Raw genomic sequence first — 18,161 nt, 5'->3', positions numbered from 1 at the left:
ACTGAAGAATAGCATTTGTTAAGTCTTCCAGTATCTTGGCTGGTCTCAGAAAAACTTAATCAGGTCTGGACCTGATTAGTATCTGCATAGGAGACCACCAAGAAATCTGAGGACTATAACCTAGCCTGGGACGTTGGGAAAAAAATATTTTATTCTTTTTCCTTTCCAATTTTCTTCAGCAAATAAATCACCATGGCCCATGTTGCTACCATATAGCTATTCTGCTGCAGCAAAATTGGCAATAGGAAACATATTACCATCTAAAACAGATGAATATATGAATTTAATTCAGTCAATATTTGATATTCTTTTAATATTTTGCAATACACGTACACCTTTTCTTTCTTAGTTGTGCAGAAGTTGTTTTCACATAATGATTTTCTGATCATCCCTTTCTTTGGTAACTAAATCTTATGCACATAAGCATGTAAGGCAGGTATCATAACTATTTCAGAACATGCTTCCAGAAAGTACATAGCTTTTAATTAGTATCAGACACATATTTCAGTCACTCACTGAATGTGTCTCTATTGATTGATCAAGGATTATTAAGCAGATGGAAGAGAAGATGGCAGAATTCTTTAATCTTAACAAGAATTCAGTTACATCATTGCTTTGGCATGAGGTAGAATAACAAACATGACCACAAGAAACATGCTACTGTACTTTCTAAATCAGGGGAAGAGAAGCAGTGGCCCTCCAGATGTTGCTGAACTCCACTCCACCATCCTTCAGCATTTAGCCATAGACCTTTCCCACCCCTGTTCTTAATCATAAGGCACAACTATAATTTACAAGAATTGCACCAGAAATAATATCAGGATTCTGTTCCTGTCCAGAGATAGCATATCTTGGAATGCCAGATGTTGATAATAAATGGGGGAGGGACTGTTGTTTTCATATCTGATTTATGTGCTTCCTATATAATATCCCCTAGGATTAGAAGCATTAAAATTCCAGCCAAGAAAGATCCTTTGATATAGCAAGGAGCATTACTCCAATGCCACTTCTGGGGTCAAAGATTTGAGACTGGTTCACGAGGAGACCTCTGGGCACTGAGAATGGATGAGAGAGGATGAGATTTTGCAGGCCTCCATTTCCTTGAAAACAGACATCTGCCTGGATTCTAGAGCGTGAAGAAGTCAGAGAAAAGATTTGCTGACAAAACTCAAGACCAGTATGGAAAGAAGATACTCAAGATTGTTATTTACAGCTGTATGAATGAGTATTCTGCCAGTCTTTGAGCTGGCAGAAAAGTATGCCAGCCTAAATTGTGCTCCCCACTGGAGGACTTCTTTCTGCCACAGTAACAAGGCCAGGTTTCATATCATGTACACCAAGCATGATCATTACTTTTTCTTTAAGCTAGCTAGCTTACCACTTTAATTGTACCCATGCCACATACAGCTTTCTCTGCTAATGATAAAGAGAAGGATATTCAAATCTGGCACTTTTTGGCCTGTATGCCACAAGCACAGCCAAATCCTAATTTTACCCAAGAATGCTTATACTATTCTATTTGAGCTAGGATCTGTAATCTGGAGATTCCCTTGCAAGACAACATCTCATTGCCTACCACCTTGGAGGTACATGCAGTCTACTGAGACAGTCAACCTATTTAGTTATTCCTGATGTAGAGCGCTCAAAAGTAAACCCCACTATGTTTATTAATCTCACTTAGTGTTATTAAGGAACCTAGATGGACCCCAGAGAGCTGCTTTTTAGTCTGGCTGTGCATGTATTGGCAATTGGACTAAAATGAGCATTCTGTGTTCTTCTTTTCAGAAGCGACCAGTGGAACATCCCTCTCAGTGTGCTCCTTTCTGGATATGTGGGGACTACAACTTTCAGAATTTCCCAGTCCCAGCACTCCTAGAGGACACCAGATCAGGGAAGAGTGCTACGGAATGACAGATGGCGATGATCACTATAATATAAACTGTACCAGTTTATTTAGTTGCATAAATAAAAATACAAAGCTTGTCTAATTTAGCTAGAAAGACACGGGAGTGGACAAAATGGAAGAATAACTGGGACAAAAGAAAATCCTGTTCACTTATGAAGGTTGGTCCCTAAGTGCTTTTGAAACAGGGTGTTCATGCAATACCCTAAGCTTTAATGCCGTTTGATTTTGTTATAGTGTGTTGTATGAACCCAGCTAATTGTATCTTATTGAGCAAACCACAACGAAGCAAGTCTGCAGTGAATAATGAGAAGTTATAAAATTTTCTCAGTGAGCTTCTTAAAGTCTTACATGCCTGCTTCATCTGGATATCTGTTTATAATGGAGCAATTGAACAGTTGTTACTTATTTGTTGTGTGGAATTGGGTAACTTGTAATTGGGAATGTATCATTTTCCCCAGCATTCAAAACCATGATGTGACTGTTTCTGGAAAAGCAAAATTCTTTCTCCATCTAAACAGGGTTTTGTACTTTGGAATGTTTGTATCATGATCACCGGCACCTATTATACTGTAGAGCCAATTTGGTGTAGTGTTCAAGGCACCAGGCTAGAAACCAGGAGACTCTGAGTTCTAGCCCTGCCTTAGGCACAAAGCCAGCTGGGTGACCTTGGGCCAGTCACTTTCTCTCAGCCCTAGGAAGGAGGCAATGGCAAATCACTTCTGCAAAACCTTGCCAGGGTTCAAATTACAACTTCAGGGACTTGTCCAGGCAGTCTCTGAGAATCGGACACGATTTAATGGATACACACACACACACACACACTATACCTGCTACATCATGGATGGTGGCAGAAAGGATTCTTAAGGTTTCCCTCCCCAGAAGAACGATGCAGCCCTCCAGGGATGTTCTTCTGATGCACCAGAATCAGTAATTAGCTGATTTCCAGGATTTATTTATTTAAGAAATTTATATGGCCACCCAACTCACTTGTGGTGACTCGGGGCAGCTTACAGAGATAAAAACCCAAATACAAAACCCACTGCACCCCCACCCCACTTCAGGATTCATGAGCATAAACTGCAGCTGTCAGTTAATGATATTTCTTGTCCCAGAATTATAGACAGACAACTCATCTATAAAATGCACTTTCTTTCAATATTACCTTTTCCTTCATCTCCCCACTGCTTTTCCTGTGAAACTGAGACTCATCCAGAGTGGGGAGTTAGGTATATTCATGAACCTGTCACTGAAATCTGGCCATCTTCTACCAAAATCCTTGTCTGGACATTAAACCCTGATCTGACAGTAGAATTGGAACAGAGGGTTTGCCTTTAGCTTCTTCAAATGATGCAAGATAGAAAACAAGAAAAAATACAGTTTTTGCCTTTTTCACTAAGTTCATACTTGATACCTGAGGAATGATAAACAGATGCCTGGACCGTAAGGGCAGTGTGGTTTACGCTTATCTACAATCCCTCCCTTATAGAATCTTATGGCATTTCCTGCTTCCTCCCCTCTGCTTTCCCATCCCCACTCCAGGATCATCACATTTATTTGTTTCTAAGGGAATGTGGCCTTGGGAAAATCCAGGCATGTCAAATTCCATTTTGAATTACCGTGTTTACAGAGATACCACAACCAAAGAGACCACATGATGATTTACCATGTTCTGTAAAACCAATCCCAGGTTTAGCATGATATGTGAACTCAATCATTATTTGACATTTTCATTATAATTGTGTGAAAATTAAGATCTGAACTCTCATCATCCTTACAGCCATTGGGTTTTCTGTAGAAATAAATCAAACTTCACACTGAAGAGGCTCAGTACCATCCAGAATGCCCATTCTGAGGTCTTGGCTAGTTTGTTTTTAAGTCTGGAATGGCATGAGAAGTTCTGATGAAGTTTTGAGGGATTTTGCACAATTGGCAGCTATCTGGGAATCTCCCAATGGTACTCTCCTTGACAAGCTGATAAAATGTAATCCTGTTAGATGGGTCTATGGTTGGTTGACGAAACTTCACTCATCATTAACTTCTAAGTGTCAGCGGGAAAAATGTCCCTGAAGAATTCCAATCACCCAGGTTCGATGATACAAAGAAAGGAGTTTATTTGGTAACGCGTTTGCAAAGGCGGGTCCCTCCGTGCAAGAAGGAACCCTGAATGAAGTTAACCCTATACCTTTATACCCTCCTTGCCTGTCATCCCCCTCCTTGGAGGGTTCAGCTCACATTCTTCCTGTTACCTTGAAGTACCCACTTTGATTTACAAATTCACAATGCCAGCAGGATGTCAGGATGTTCTTACAATCCTTATCGTTGTTTTTGACTCTGATGGCTCACCAGATCCTAGTTTAATTTACATAAGGTCAAGATAACCGTGATTGCCTTTTTGTCAGGAAGAGGAAGAACAGACATGTGATGAAAGTAATCAACACATCCTTGAGACACTTATGGATATCGATCACATCCTCAGGAATGTATTTAACTTCATCCTAATTCTAATGTTTGTATACATATATCAGGGCCTGCATTTCCCCCTTCACACAAAAGTTTACACAATCCTAATAATCCCTCCCCCTTGCGTGACCTTGCTGGCACCGGCTATTACCCACTATCTCAGCTACAAATTCTAAACCTAATGACTGTTTTAGCACCCATTTTCCTCCCCCCCTTGCCTCCTTTCAGGCAGTCCTTTTTTCTTCTAGATGAGTTTAAGGCACATCCAGGGGTTCTGTGAACCCCTCATTTTTCCCCGCTCACAATCCCCCCTTCTTCTACTGACTTATATTTCCTGCCTTAAACTCAAAATGTTTAAAATGTGTTTTTCTTCTATGTATTTTTTTGGATCAATTTCCTCTAATCTTTGGTACATAATCTTTTGGGGGGCCATACTTTCAATTGTGCTTTGAACAATATTTTTGATCAGCGGGATGAGACATGGGATACACAATAATCCTACCAGGATCAAAATTCCCATCATGAGAGCTTGCTTCCAGCTCGTGAACAGCCCACCAACAGCACATCCAATGCCATTTCACTCTTCCAGGCCACCCCACTAGTGGCATCCAACCATTCTGCAATTCCCTTCACAGCATCTCCGGTACAGTTCATGAACCCCTGTTGGCCACAATAGATGATCCAATCCATATCCCCGTCAACCGTCACCTACCAAAACAGAAAGGATTCAAATCCCGCCAAGATTTGGCCTCTTGCCACTGTCCTCATCCGGCACTCCCCTAGGCACTTCCACCCCGTCTACACATACTTCACTGTCAAATGATCCTCCCGGTGCATCTCTTTTATTCCTTCTGGGTTTTAAAGCACCCCCTCTTTTGAAAGTTGTTTATCAGTCCACTCGTGACTCAGGCACCAGCCTATAAGGCTAACAGGTAGGCTGGATTTCAGAATTGTATTCTAATCCCTTTTCATATGGAAATATAAATTCCCTATTGTTCTAAATTGAGTGCATCTTCAAAGCTTCCCTTGAACCCTGTGACTCTCTTTTCCAGGTTCAGGGACCCGTATGGTCATCAAAACTGCAAGGTATTAGACAAAAAAAGTTCAGGCGCATTTTTTCTTTTTCTGCACAGTCCAGTGTCCAGCAGTATTTGGCAACACCAGTGTCTTCTTTGGGGTTTCTCCCAACTCAGTTGCCGACTCCCCTCCATCTGGTTTAACTTGATTTCCAGACTTAAAAGGATGCCTGCTTGTTCCAACAGTAGGGCTCTGTGTTCCTGTAGATAGGGAGACAAGGACAAGACTTGCGCAGATAACTGTTTCAAATGCTGCAGACAAATTTCTTCCCCATGGCATGCATGTCTCCTACTTCTCCATTAAGAATTCCAAGATAGAGTCACCCATCTCAAATGAACTGACTCTAAGTCTTTTCTTAGGAGCAATCCAGAGACTTAGTATTGTCACTAAAAAGGCTGTGTCCATGTTAATCCTGCCTTTGGTCCTAGCCTCTCCAAGTGTCCTTTTAGTCTATAAAACAATCACCACAAAAAGAAAGCATTGACATAAGAGCCCATCTAGTGTTTGGACTGTTTCCATAACCAAAATTGTCAAAACAAAAACAAAAACAAAAATTCAGATAGATCATACCAGTCCATGGAGGCTCTACTATTGTCCAAATTTTTCCCTCTCCTGTTTTTATCATCATGTGCTATGTTGAGGAGTGATTAAAATTTAATCCATATAAAATTTATAAAAACACACACTCACTTTCCTAAAACTGGAATGCCAGGGGCAGAGCAGAGTGGAGCTGTGAGAGCAAAGGGGTGCCCCCCCCTTTCTCTGAGTCATTGCCTCTCTGAAACTGCCCACCTCCCCCCTTTTCACAAGAGGAGTAATCATTTCCTTCTTGGAAATGAGAAGGAAAGAGACATCCCTGAAACTTAAAAGATTGCCCCCGGTGTGTGTAAAGGTATTGTAAAAGGAAAAATCCTAAAAAGATGGGGGAGTAAAGGATCTTCTGTAAAGGCATTGCCCCTCCCCTTTGTCACCCTTCTGTCCCCTCATTTGGATCCTCAAGCTTGCAACAAGCAGGCAAGAGGCAGACTGAAGGGAGGAGTTTGGGTGAGACTGGGCAAATAATGAAACACACATACACCACACATACACCTCAAACAATTAAAAAAAAAGGGAAAGGATTGACAAAAACCTTTCAACTTTCCCATCATATGCATTCAAATTACACAAATCACAACACACACACACAAAGCCAGAATTAATGGTGGATGCAGGCATGGCCAGAACCTGCAGCCTCCAACTCTCTTTTCACAACTCAAAACAGTTTCTCAACCTTATATGTACGCACACATTCAGACAAACAAATGCTCTTAAAAAGAAAACTGCACACCAATGCCTTAATAGGCTGTTGCCACATGCAATCCATCACAGCCCTGCAGGAACACAGAAGCTCTTCCTCCTTCCTTTCAGCCAGGAGAAAGGAATGCTTTATTAAAAGGGCGATAGCTCCCATCAAGATGAATCTAGCCGCTCCCAGGCCTATTGGAGTCAATCCACACTCAACTGCCCTATTGTGATTCAACTCAACTCCCCTCCCCAGAGAGCCTGCGTCTCTCCAGGGCCTTTCCGCGCCTGTCTGTTTCCCGAGCCCTCTATTCTATGGAATACCTCCTCGACCCGATCTTCCGAGAACTCCCCCTGCCTCCCCCTCTTTGGGGCCGCAAACCTTGAGCTAAAAACGAGGCATTTCATCTTTCTTTTTCTTTCTTTCTTTCTTTTTCTCTCTCTTCCTGGGGTTGCCCTGCAAACACCCTGTTCATTTATGGGCTCTGCCAGCACCCCCCTTTTTCTGGCAGCTCAGTATAGTCTACCTGTGCCCTTTGAAACGGCCAAAAGGCTAACGGTCGCCCCCCTTTTTCTTTCTTGCTGCCTTCTTGTTGACTTTTAAGCAAATGAAGCGTTTCCAACACACACTATGGGCTATGGTCCACATAGTTAAGCACCAAAACTTTCCTTTCACTGCATCTACCAAAGCATCGGTCCCCCAATGCCCTCCTTCATGCACTTATTCCAGGATTCCCTTCATAACCTCGGGAGATACTACTTCTCCCCCTCCTTCCATTTGCCATCCTTTCTCCGTCTCTCTGCAACCCCCCTCTCTTAACTTTTTCTTTCCTTGCTCAGTGGGTTTCCAGATTGGGCTCTCTGGAGGGTCCAAAATTGGCACCGCCACCATCTGTAATTCCAATTGGCCAGCGGCCTCCTTTGCCCATTATCTGCCCACCGATTTCCCACCACCTCTGAGCTATGGCCTCTCTGATGAGCTGGTATATAAACTACGGCAATTTTATGGGGTCTCATCAGCATCTCCAAAGTTCTTCCACCTGCTGGACATGCTCCACCTGTTTCCCATCAGCTTTTATAAGACCCCTTTCTTGCCAGATTTTCCCAAAAGTGTGTATCACCCCATAGGCATTCTTTCTCTCAAGTCATCTCACCATCACAAGTTCATTCTTATTTCTTCTTCACTTTATTTAATTCACTTTTTCCCAATTCCCTTCCACACAAATTAAATTGGTCACCTACTCACAGTACTGAACACATGGCACAATCAAATCCCATGTCCCTCCATCCACAGCAAATAACAGAAGGGATGGCATAGCCAAAAATTTGGAAGACCCGCAGCCTGGCCAGGGCTATGGATTTCCAAAAACCTGAAGCGTTCCCCCTTTACTGTGGAGGAGTTCGGTTCCCTAAAGGGACAGACTCACGTTTAACTCCTTAAGGGACAAGCTCACATAGCTTCTCTCTCCCTTCCTTCCCTCTTCAGACTTTCTCTCCTCAGCTCAGGACAGATGCCCATGCCACACACACACACATGAGCACACACCCACTCTGCACCATTTCCCTCAACAAATATACATACCAATACACAGACAAAGACCTACAAACAGGAAACATTTTTTTTTACATACTCATACAAATTCTGACAGTCCTGAAGGACTCCCAGGATTGGTTTCTACTGGTTCTCTTCTTCCCCGCCATTTCCACACCTATCCTTTCCTCATCTCTGAGTGGCGGCGTCCTGCTGTGTTCCCTTTGTTCCATAACCTCCCTTATTGTTGCTACCCTGATCCTGCCCTTCTGCTTATGTTTTTCTCTGTTTCTTTTGAGAGATCCTCTATACTCTCCTCAGCCCATCTTGCTTACTGCCTTCTCTCACCCTGATCCTTGATCAGCACTAGCCCCTCTCGACCTTCTGATTGTTTTACACCCAAGGTAGAGTACTCCAGCCCACGCTGGATTTGCTTTCCAACAATTTTAAGCCTCTGGCTGTCGGGGGCAAAACCGGGCCGGCCTCCCAGCAAACGCTGGCTAGTTTTAAAGTCCGACCTCAACCTATGGCATCGAGGCATTCCTCATCGCTGCTGTCCTCTTTACTTACAAAAATGCCTGTGGGCGGGTCTGGCCCTTCCCAAGACACGTTACCCGACTTCTACATAAGGGACCTGGTCCGTGAGACCATTTCCTCCAACTGAGTGATCCAATACCCATTGGACATCCCATTTGGATCCCAAAAGTAAGGGCGGTCGGGATCGACCAATGGGTATTTGGGCCACTGTTTTGTGCACAACCTAATCATCCTCACCTTCTCTAATTCTCTGGTATACCTTTTCAGCCATGGCATGCTCCACTGGTTTATAACCTGTCCTAAGGGCACATCCGGATCTGGCCCTCTGCTCGGGGCTCCAACCCCGGCCTCCAGTCTCCTAGGTGGTTTGCTCTGTGCCTTCCCCATGACTGACCGTTTTCTCACTGCTCTCGCCCCGAGGACTCCAGCCCGCGCTGGATGCGAATTTTAAGCCCTCTCTTTCACGGCAAAATCTTATCAGACTCCCAGCAGACGCTGGCTATTTTTAAAGTCTGACTCCTTCTACACCCGTCCTCGATGGAGCACTACAGCCGACCTGAGGCACCGGACTCTCACGGCTACCTGCAGGAACTGCGACTGTTTAACCACCCACACCAAAGAGTCCCTTGGTCAGTCACGTCCTCCCGCAAGCCTTACAACTCACCTATTCCAGCTCTCGTCAGAGCCCACGACTGGCTTCCCACCAACTGCTTACCTCGCAGCTGGACTTTCCACCAACTGCGCAGCTGGCCTTCCTTCCGCGGGCCGACTGATCACACAGCAGCCGGACTTCCTCTCCTTTCTTTGAACCTTCTCGTTTAATCGGGGCCCTGGGAGTCGCTCCAGGAGGATCGGGCAGAGTCACCTCAGCAATGGGAAGCGGTGGCCACTTACCCCTCCCTGATCCTTCCAGACCGACATCTCCTCAAGGGCTCCTGGCTGGCTCGCCAAATTGTCAGCGGGAAAAATGTCCCTGAAGAATTCCAATCACCCAGGTTCGATGATACAAAGAAAGGAGTTTATTTGGTAACGCGTTTGCAAAGGCGGGTCCCTCCGTGCAAGAAGGAACCCTGAATGAAGTTAACCCTATACCTTTATACCCTCCTTGCCTGTCATCCCCCTCCTTGGAGGGTTCAGCTCACATTCTTCCTGTTACCTTGAAGTACCCACTTTGATTTACAAATTCACAATGCCAGCAGGATGTCAGGATGTTCTTACAATCCTTATCGTTGTTTTTGACTCTGATGGCTCACCAGATCCTAGTTTAATTTACATAAGGTCAAGATAACCGTGATTGCCTTTTTGTCAGGAAGAGGAAGAACAGATATGTGATGAAAGTAATCAACACATCCTTGAGACACTTATGGATATCGATCACATCCTCAGGAATGTATTTAACTTCATCCTAATTCTAATGTTTGTATACATATATCAGGGCCTGCATTTCCCCCTTCACACAAAAGTTTACACAATCCTAATAATCCCTCCCCCTTGCGTGACCTTGCTGGCACCGGCTATTACCCACTATCTCAGCTACAAATTCTAAACTTAATGACTGTTTTAGCACTCATTTTCCTCCCCCCCTTGCCTCCTTTCAGGCAGTCCTTTTTTCTTCTAGATGAGTTTAAGGCACATCCAGGGGTTCTGTGAACCCCTCATTTTTCCCCGCTCACATAAGCAACCTGGAGGAAAATGAGAAATGGGTCCTGCAGAGCTCAGCACTGGACTCAGGATTGTTTATTGACTTTTTCAAAGCAATTTAGATGACTTCTGTGTTATCAGACTGGTGGGGTAGCTAATATCTGAGAAGGCAAGACTCAAGATCTCCTTGACACAATGAACAACCTAGCTAAGACTAGTATTAATTTGTCAGCTATGCATATAAAAGATGGATGAACTGGCTTGCCAGCAGGATATTTAAAAATAACTTATCACATTTAATAATCCCCAAATGAAACATGGTGCAGCAGTTTGGACTTGGCAGCTAAATTGTTAATTCTATTCTAGACTTTGTCAGCAGAATAGAGTTAAGATCAGGATTTCATTTGGAGTTCTGTGGTCAGTTCTGCATTGGTCTGACTGGAAGAGGCAGCAAAATTAATGTGGGACCCCAGACCAGGTCCTAAAAGGAATATGAAAGTAATTAGGTATATTTATTTGTGGTTAGATTTATACTTTACCTTTCTTTCAGGAGTTTGAGGTGACTACATAGTGTTCCATCATCTCAGCCCTGTGAAGTAGGTTGGGCTGAGAGAGAGTGAGTGGCCCAAAGTCAACCAAGGAGCTTCCATGGTTGAGGGTAGATTTGAACCTGGGTCTCCCCAGTATGAGTCCAACACTAGGTCACAGTGACTCCTTTAGTTTGACAAAGTGACAATGAAGAGGTGATAGAACTGTCATCTTCAAATAATTGAAAGACATAAATTAGGAAGTAAAGGCATTTGCTGCAGAGGGTAGGACCCAAACAATGGGTTCAAATTACAAGAAAGGAATTCTGACTAAATGTTAGGAAGAATTCCCCAATAGTATAAGCTGTTCAACTGCCTCAAAAGGTAAATTCTCCACTGATTGTTTTTTTAAAAAGCACTACTTATCAGGAGTGTTTTGGTGATGGATTTCCTGCATTTGGTATGACTTGGACTAAACCAGTGTTTCCCAACCTTGGCAACTTCCAGGTGTGTCAACCAACTCCCAGAATTCTCATCAATGGCCATGTTGGCGGTGGAATTCTGGGATTTGAAGTCCACACATGTGGAAATCGCCAAGGTTGGAAAACAGTGTACTAGACAATCATTAAGGAAGCTTCGAAAAGTATGATTCTGTGTCATGAGCACCGTTGCTCTGATTGTGTCAGCACAACGGCACACACAACAATACAAGGAAATAGGGGCAAGGGATTAAAAAGATATGAAAGCAAAGACAAAGGCAAGCAACAGACACCGGCAACAAGGTAACGACTCCAGCCGGAAAAGCCATTCAAAAAGATACATTGTGACAAAGGGTGAAACTGACAACGCCTGAGCACGAGGCACGCCTGGAGCTGTCAAAGAAGCACGGAAGATGATCGCCCGGCTCAAAGTCATCACCGGCCGGAGGAAGAAGATTAAGCAGACGCCCGGGGCGACAGCAGGGGCCCCGCGACCCCTCACCCACCGGCCACGGAACATTCGGGGTTTGGCGCTTTCACAACCCAAAGAGGGGGGAGCGCTGACCGGCGCGGGCTATTTAAATCCCGTACCGGCGCGCTCCCTCCACTCTCAGCTTTTCACTAGGCATGCACTATACTTAAATAAAACCAGAACCTGATTTCTCCTAAATTAGCGTCTGTATTTTATTGGGTAGCAGGCAGAGCCTGACATTCTGTGACTCCAACCTGCCTTTCTTTGGATAAGGCCCTTCTACAGGACCCCTGTTGCAAACTTCTATCCTTAAACTTAAAATTTTTTTTAGGAGGGATGAGTTTGGACTGGAAACTTTCCTAATAAGACATCTTCCTGAAACAGGTGGTATTTTTTTTAAATGTCAGCTATTCCAGAAAATGGAAGAAAGTCCAATCTGAAACAGACCGACTTGCACATGTGATTTCTATTGGAAATTTTCAAAGGCTCCTACAAAGATTTATTTGAGAATAAAATATGATACAAAGATGTAGGCTTCCCTAACCTAGCTTTTAAGATCATAATTTCTATTATCCCCCACAACATGGTGGCCATGCTTTCTGAGGCTAATGGGAATTTTAACTCCAAAAATCTGCTGGACATTAAATTGTGGAAAAAAGTCACACAGAATCTGCACTCCAGAAATCAGTATCCATAACAAATGATAAACACGTTGTATGGGTGTCACTTTTTCCCTCTTACAAAATTGGGCGAGTTCAATAAAAGAGCCTGACGTCAACAATATGTGGACTTTCCTCTTCCTATTCTGCATCTGATTATCCAACCACAGTGACTCACTTGAAGGTTCTGCAAGCAGGCAATACAACACTCTTCTTTATTCTACCCTGGAGTGATAAATGACATCTGCACCAGCACAAAAGCAATGAGGAAATAGACTATTTAGAGAAGGCACTCTTGGTGCTTCTGGAGCTTTCAGCCCAGCTGCTGTTGCCTTCATGACCTCTCTTCAGTGGATATCTGGCACTTGGACATGAAGGGAAAAGTTTGAATTCCCCAAGAATAGATATATTATTATTACGCAGTGTGTGTATATTCAAGGGAGTTCCAGCAGGTTCAAAATAGTTAATCTGGCAATTGAAGGACCACAAGGTTGGACTGGTGACCATGTATCCTCTAAGTCAGTGTTTCTCAACCTCGTGTTGTTTATTGGTTTAGTCACTTCCGACTCTTCGTGACTTCATGGACCAGCCCACGCCAGAGCTTCCTGTCAGTCGTCAACACCCCCAGCTCCCCCAGGGATGGGTCCGTCACCTCTAGAATATCATCCATCCACCTTGCCCTTGGTCGGCCCCTCTTCCTTTTGCCCTCCACTCTCCCTAGCATAAGCATCTTCTCCAGGGTGTCCTGTCTTCTCATTATGTGGCCAAAGTATTTCAGTTTTGCCTTTAATATCATTCCCTCAAGTGAGCGGTCTGGCTTAATTTCCTGGAGGATGGACTGGTTTGATCTTCTTGCAGTCCAAGGCACTCTCAGAATTTTCCTCCAGCAACACAGTTCAAAAGCATCTATCTTGCTTCTCTCAGTCTTCCTTATGGTCCAGCTCTCGCAGCCATAGGTTACTATGGGGAACACCATTGCTTTAACTATGCGGGCCTTTGTTGTCAGTGTGATGTCTCTGCTCTTAACTATTTTATCGAGATTTGTCATTGCTCTTCTCCCAAGGATTAAGCGTCTTCTGATTTCCTGACTGCAGTCAGCATCTGCAGTCATCTTTGCACCTAGGAATACAAAGTCTTTCACTGCTTCTACATTTTCTCCCTCTATTTGCCAGTTATCAATCAAGCTGGTTGCCATAATCTTGGTTTTTTTGAGGTTTAGCTGCAAGCCAGCTTTTGCACTTTCTTCTTTCACCTTCATCATAAGGCTCCTCAGTTCCTCTTCGCTTTCAGCCATCAAAGTGGTATCATCTGCATATCTGAGATTGTTAATGTTTCTTCCAGCGATTTTAACTCCAGCCTTGGATTCCTCAAGCCCAGCACGTCGCGTGATGTGTTCTGCGTACAAGTTGAATAGGTAGGGTGAGAGTATACAACCATGCCATACTCCTTTCCCAATCTCAAACCAGTCCGTTGTTCCGGGGTCTGTTCTTACTGTTGCTACTTGGTCGTTATACAGAGTCTTCAGGAGGCAGACAAGATGACTTGGGATCCCCATACCACTAAGAACTTGCCACAATTGGTTATGGTCCACACAGTCAAAGGCTTTAGAATAGTCAATAAAACAGAAATAGATGTTTTTCTGAAACTCCCTGGCTTTTTCCATTATCCAGCGGATATTGGCAATTTGGTCCCTAGTTCCTCTGCCTTTTCTAAACCCAGCTTGTACATCTGGCAATTCTCGCTCCATGAACTGCTGAAGTCTACCTTGCAGGATCTTGAGCATTACCTTACTGGCATGTGAAATGAGTGCCACTGTTCGATAGTTTGAACATTCTTTAGTGTTTCCTTTTTTTGGTATGGGGATATAAGTTGATTTTTTCCAGTCTGATGGCCATTCTTGTGTTTTCCAAATTTGCTGGCATATAGCATGCATTACCTTGACAGCATCATCTTGCAAGATTTTGAACAGTTCAGCTGGGATGCCGTCATCTCCAGCTGCCTTGTTATTAGCAATGCTTCTTAAGGCCCATTCAACCTCACTCTTCAGGATGTCTGGCTCTAGCTCCCTGACCACACCGTCAAAGCTATCCCCGATATTGTTATCCTTCCTATACAGGTCTTCTGTATATTCTTGCCACCTTTTCTTGATCTCTTCTTCTTCTGTTAGGTCCTTGCCATCTTTGTTTTTGATCATACCCATTTTTGCCTGGAATTTACCTCCAATGTTTCTAATTTTCTGGAAGAGGTCTCTTGTCCTTCCTATTCTATTGTCTTCTTCCACTTCCGCGCATTGCTTGTTTAAAAATAATTCCTTATCTCTTCTGGCTAACCTCTGGAATTGTGCATTTAATTGGGCATATCTCCCCCTATCACTGTTGCCTTTCGCTTTCCTTCTTTCTTGGGCTACTTCTAGTGTCTCAGCAGACAGCCATTTAGTTTTCACGGCAAGAATACTGGGGTGGGTTGCCATGACCTTCCCCAGGGATCGCATTTAGTCTGACCTCTCTGTCATGACCTTCCCGTCTTGGGTGGCCCTTCACGGTTTAGCTCATGGCATCATTGAGGTGCTCAAGCTCCAGCACCACGACAAGGTAACGACCCTTTGCTGAAGTTCTCAACCTTGGCAACTTTAAGATATGTGGACTTCAACTCCCATAATTCCCCAGCCAACGTATCTTAAAATTCTAAGGTTGAGAAACATGCTCTAGGCTTTGGGTATGCCCCCATCCTTTCTGTACCAAACGTCTCCAAATCTCTTAGCAACCGCTGTGGAACTAGAGTCCTGACCTTCCTTCATGCAATCACAGAATGTAAGTGTTAGGAAGGAGATTAAGCTCCACCCTGTGCAGGAATCCACTACTACGACATCCCCAATAGATGGCCATCCAGTCCGTTTAAACACTCCAAACAAAGAAGAGTCCACCACCTCCTGAGGCACTCTGTTCCACTGTTTCTCCCTTGTTTGAAGGTCAGAACAACACTTGCCCTTCCCCAGTTTTCTGTGCCCATCCTCAATGAATTTTCAAAGATCACAGAAATGGACTCGAAGAAGAAAACTGCAACCTCCTGGAAGACACTTGGAACTGGTTGGTTAGGGTGACCTAAAATTGTTCAAGATAGTTAGGCGCTCCCTAATCTTCTCTTTACTCACCTTGACTTGCTATTCCTTTGTCAAATGTCTTCCTTAGGTCCATCCGAACACGCTCCCTTTAGGAAAAAGACCAAAGCAGAGTAGGAGTCGAGGAGCATTGTCCACTGTGTGTCACTTGTTATCATCTTACCAGCCTCTCTGAGTAGCATGGTAGCAGACTCACCCCTTCCTCTTTCTACTGAACCCATAAGCTCTTTTTGTTGCTTTTAGCTTTCCTTGCAAACCTATTTTTCTTTTGTATGCTAGACTTTCTAACATTCTGTCTCCAGATACTAGTTACTTCCTGGTATACCTGTTTGGTAGATACATACTATTTGCTGGCATACCCATATTCTACTCTCTGTAATAACCTTTTTAGCTTAATTAAACATCCCTGCTTCCTAGACTGTCCTCCACTTTTCTTTCATTGAATGGTGTGTGATTATACTTCCAACATCATATTTTTGAGAATTTCCCACTCTTCTGTGCTTCCTTTGACCAGAGGATTTCGGTCCACAAGATCCTCCTAGAACTTCTTTAAGTTTGTTGAAATTGGATGTCCTGAAATCTAGTGTGCATATTTGCAATGCGCGCTACATGGGGCTACCCTTGAAGAGTATCCAGAAGCTTCAGCTGGTCCAGAATGCAGCTGAGCAGACAGTTATTTGTGCTGTTAAATCGGCACATGTGACACCACTGTTACGCGAGCTGCACTGGGTACCAGTTTGCTTCCGGGTCCAATTCAAGGTGTTTTAAAGCCCTACATGGCATCGGACCAGGCTACCTGAGGGACCGCCTCGTCCCCATAACATCAACCCACCCCACCGGGTCAGGCAGAGAGGGCAGAGAGGGCATGCTACAGACCCCATCAGCAAAGGAATTTCATCCAGCGGGGTCCAGGAGGCAAGCCTTCTCTGCAGTGGCGCCCGCCCTTTGGAATATCTTGCCCCCAGAGTTGAGATGGGTTTCCTCACTTCCAGCTTTCAGGAAGAAATTGAAGACCTGGTCCTGCCTCCTTGCTTGGGATGGGGAGAGTAACAGCTGCACCTGGGGGTGGTTGGCGCCATAGCACCCCTTATTAATTCTGATTTTATCTCATCGTGGATTTTATATTTATTATCTTATTTATGTTTTTAGATTGTAATTTAGGTTTATATGTTTTTATTATTACTTTTATTGTAAACTGCCCAGAGTCCCCCGTTGGGGGAGATGGGCGGTGATACAAGTTTAAATAAATAAAAGAAATGTGTGGAATAAAAGCTCACAGGGGCTGGGAATAATAGGAAATGTAGTCCAATATAACTGGAACAAGTATCAGGCATGGGAAGGCCCATTTACTGTTTCCATAGAGTTTACAAATTGTATTTGAACACTGTGGAGGGGAAAGTAGGGATCTCTTGGGTGTGTCCAGTCCAAAAATGAGTGTTTGGATTACACTGAAGTTGGGTTGTCTGCATCAAAAGTTGAATCATTTTGGATGTTTCCATAGTAATAGGTGACTCATGAGAATGGAGAAATAGTACAAGATGAAAGACATAAAAAGGATGTGAGGAAGAAATCCAGTATGGAACTAGTAAGCTGGTGCCTGCATTTATTCATGCCCCTGTATGTCAGCTGGGATAAGGAACTGTAACTCCCAGGTAGGTTACAGTATATGCTTTGTCCTAGGCCAAAGTTTCAGATTAAAATAACAAAAAAGTAAAGATGCTGTGGAACTCAGCCTCAACTTGATTTATTCATTTATTTATTTGAACATTTTATATGGGCACCCATCTCACACAAGCAGTGAAGTTAACATGTCAGTAATCATAAGTAACAATAATCATCATTAGTACTGTACATTACAATGGCCTTGAGGTCTGAGTAAAAAAAATCCCCATCAATGCAGTAACTGCAATGATCTGCTGCATTACAGAAGTGATTTGCTATTGCTTTTCTCCCAGTCCTTGGATTTCCAGCCTGCAGCTCTGGGATTCCTAGATGGTCCCCCATCCAAATATTAAACAATCCTGGCTCTGCTTAATAATCCAGTAAAATAACCTGGCAGCCGGTTATGAAAGAGATCTGTTGCCTGACAGTCACGCTTAGTCATAACTCATCCATTACCTGGCCAATTTCTTAAGTGCCTTGCCATCACAATCCAGTGGAAAATGTTCCTATATTTCGCAGCAATCATCACGGATGAGGATAATGGGTGTTATATATTCCAACACATCTGAAGGGCACAAGTTGGGGAAAGTTCTCCTTGATTGTGCACAATCCTATGAAATAGCATAAACTGTGCAACTGCACAACTATGCAATCGTCCGCGTTACCACACCAGATCTGGGGTGCAAATATCCGGGCAACCGCTGCATAGAAGAGCAAGGGATACAGCGAACTCTAGCTCTTAACTGCCATCTAGCAGTCATCGAGATTTTCCCATCACCGATCTGGCCCACAGCTCCCAGAATGCCTTGCC

General features: G+C 43.8%; 1 protein-coding gene across 1 annotated transcript in view; it reads right to left on the bottom strand.

Moving 5' to 3' along the window:
• The window catches only part of PTGER2 (prostaglandin E receptor 2), a 449,149-nt gene that overhangs the window by 205,692 nt on the left and 225,296 nt on the right, over positions 1-18,161 (bottom strand). The window lies entirely within an intron of this gene.

This window comes from Candoia aspera, chromosome 1 (assembly GCF_035149785.1).
Source record: "Candoia aspera isolate rCanAsp1 chromosome 1, rCanAsp1.hap2, whole genome shotgun sequence".
Classification (NCBI taxonomy): domain Eukaryota; kingdom Metazoa; phylum Chordata; class Lepidosauria; order Squamata; family Boidae; genus Candoia; species Candoia aspera.
The sequence above is the reverse complement of the archived record's forward strand: the minus strand, read 5'-3'. Positions and strand labels throughout refer to the sequence as shown.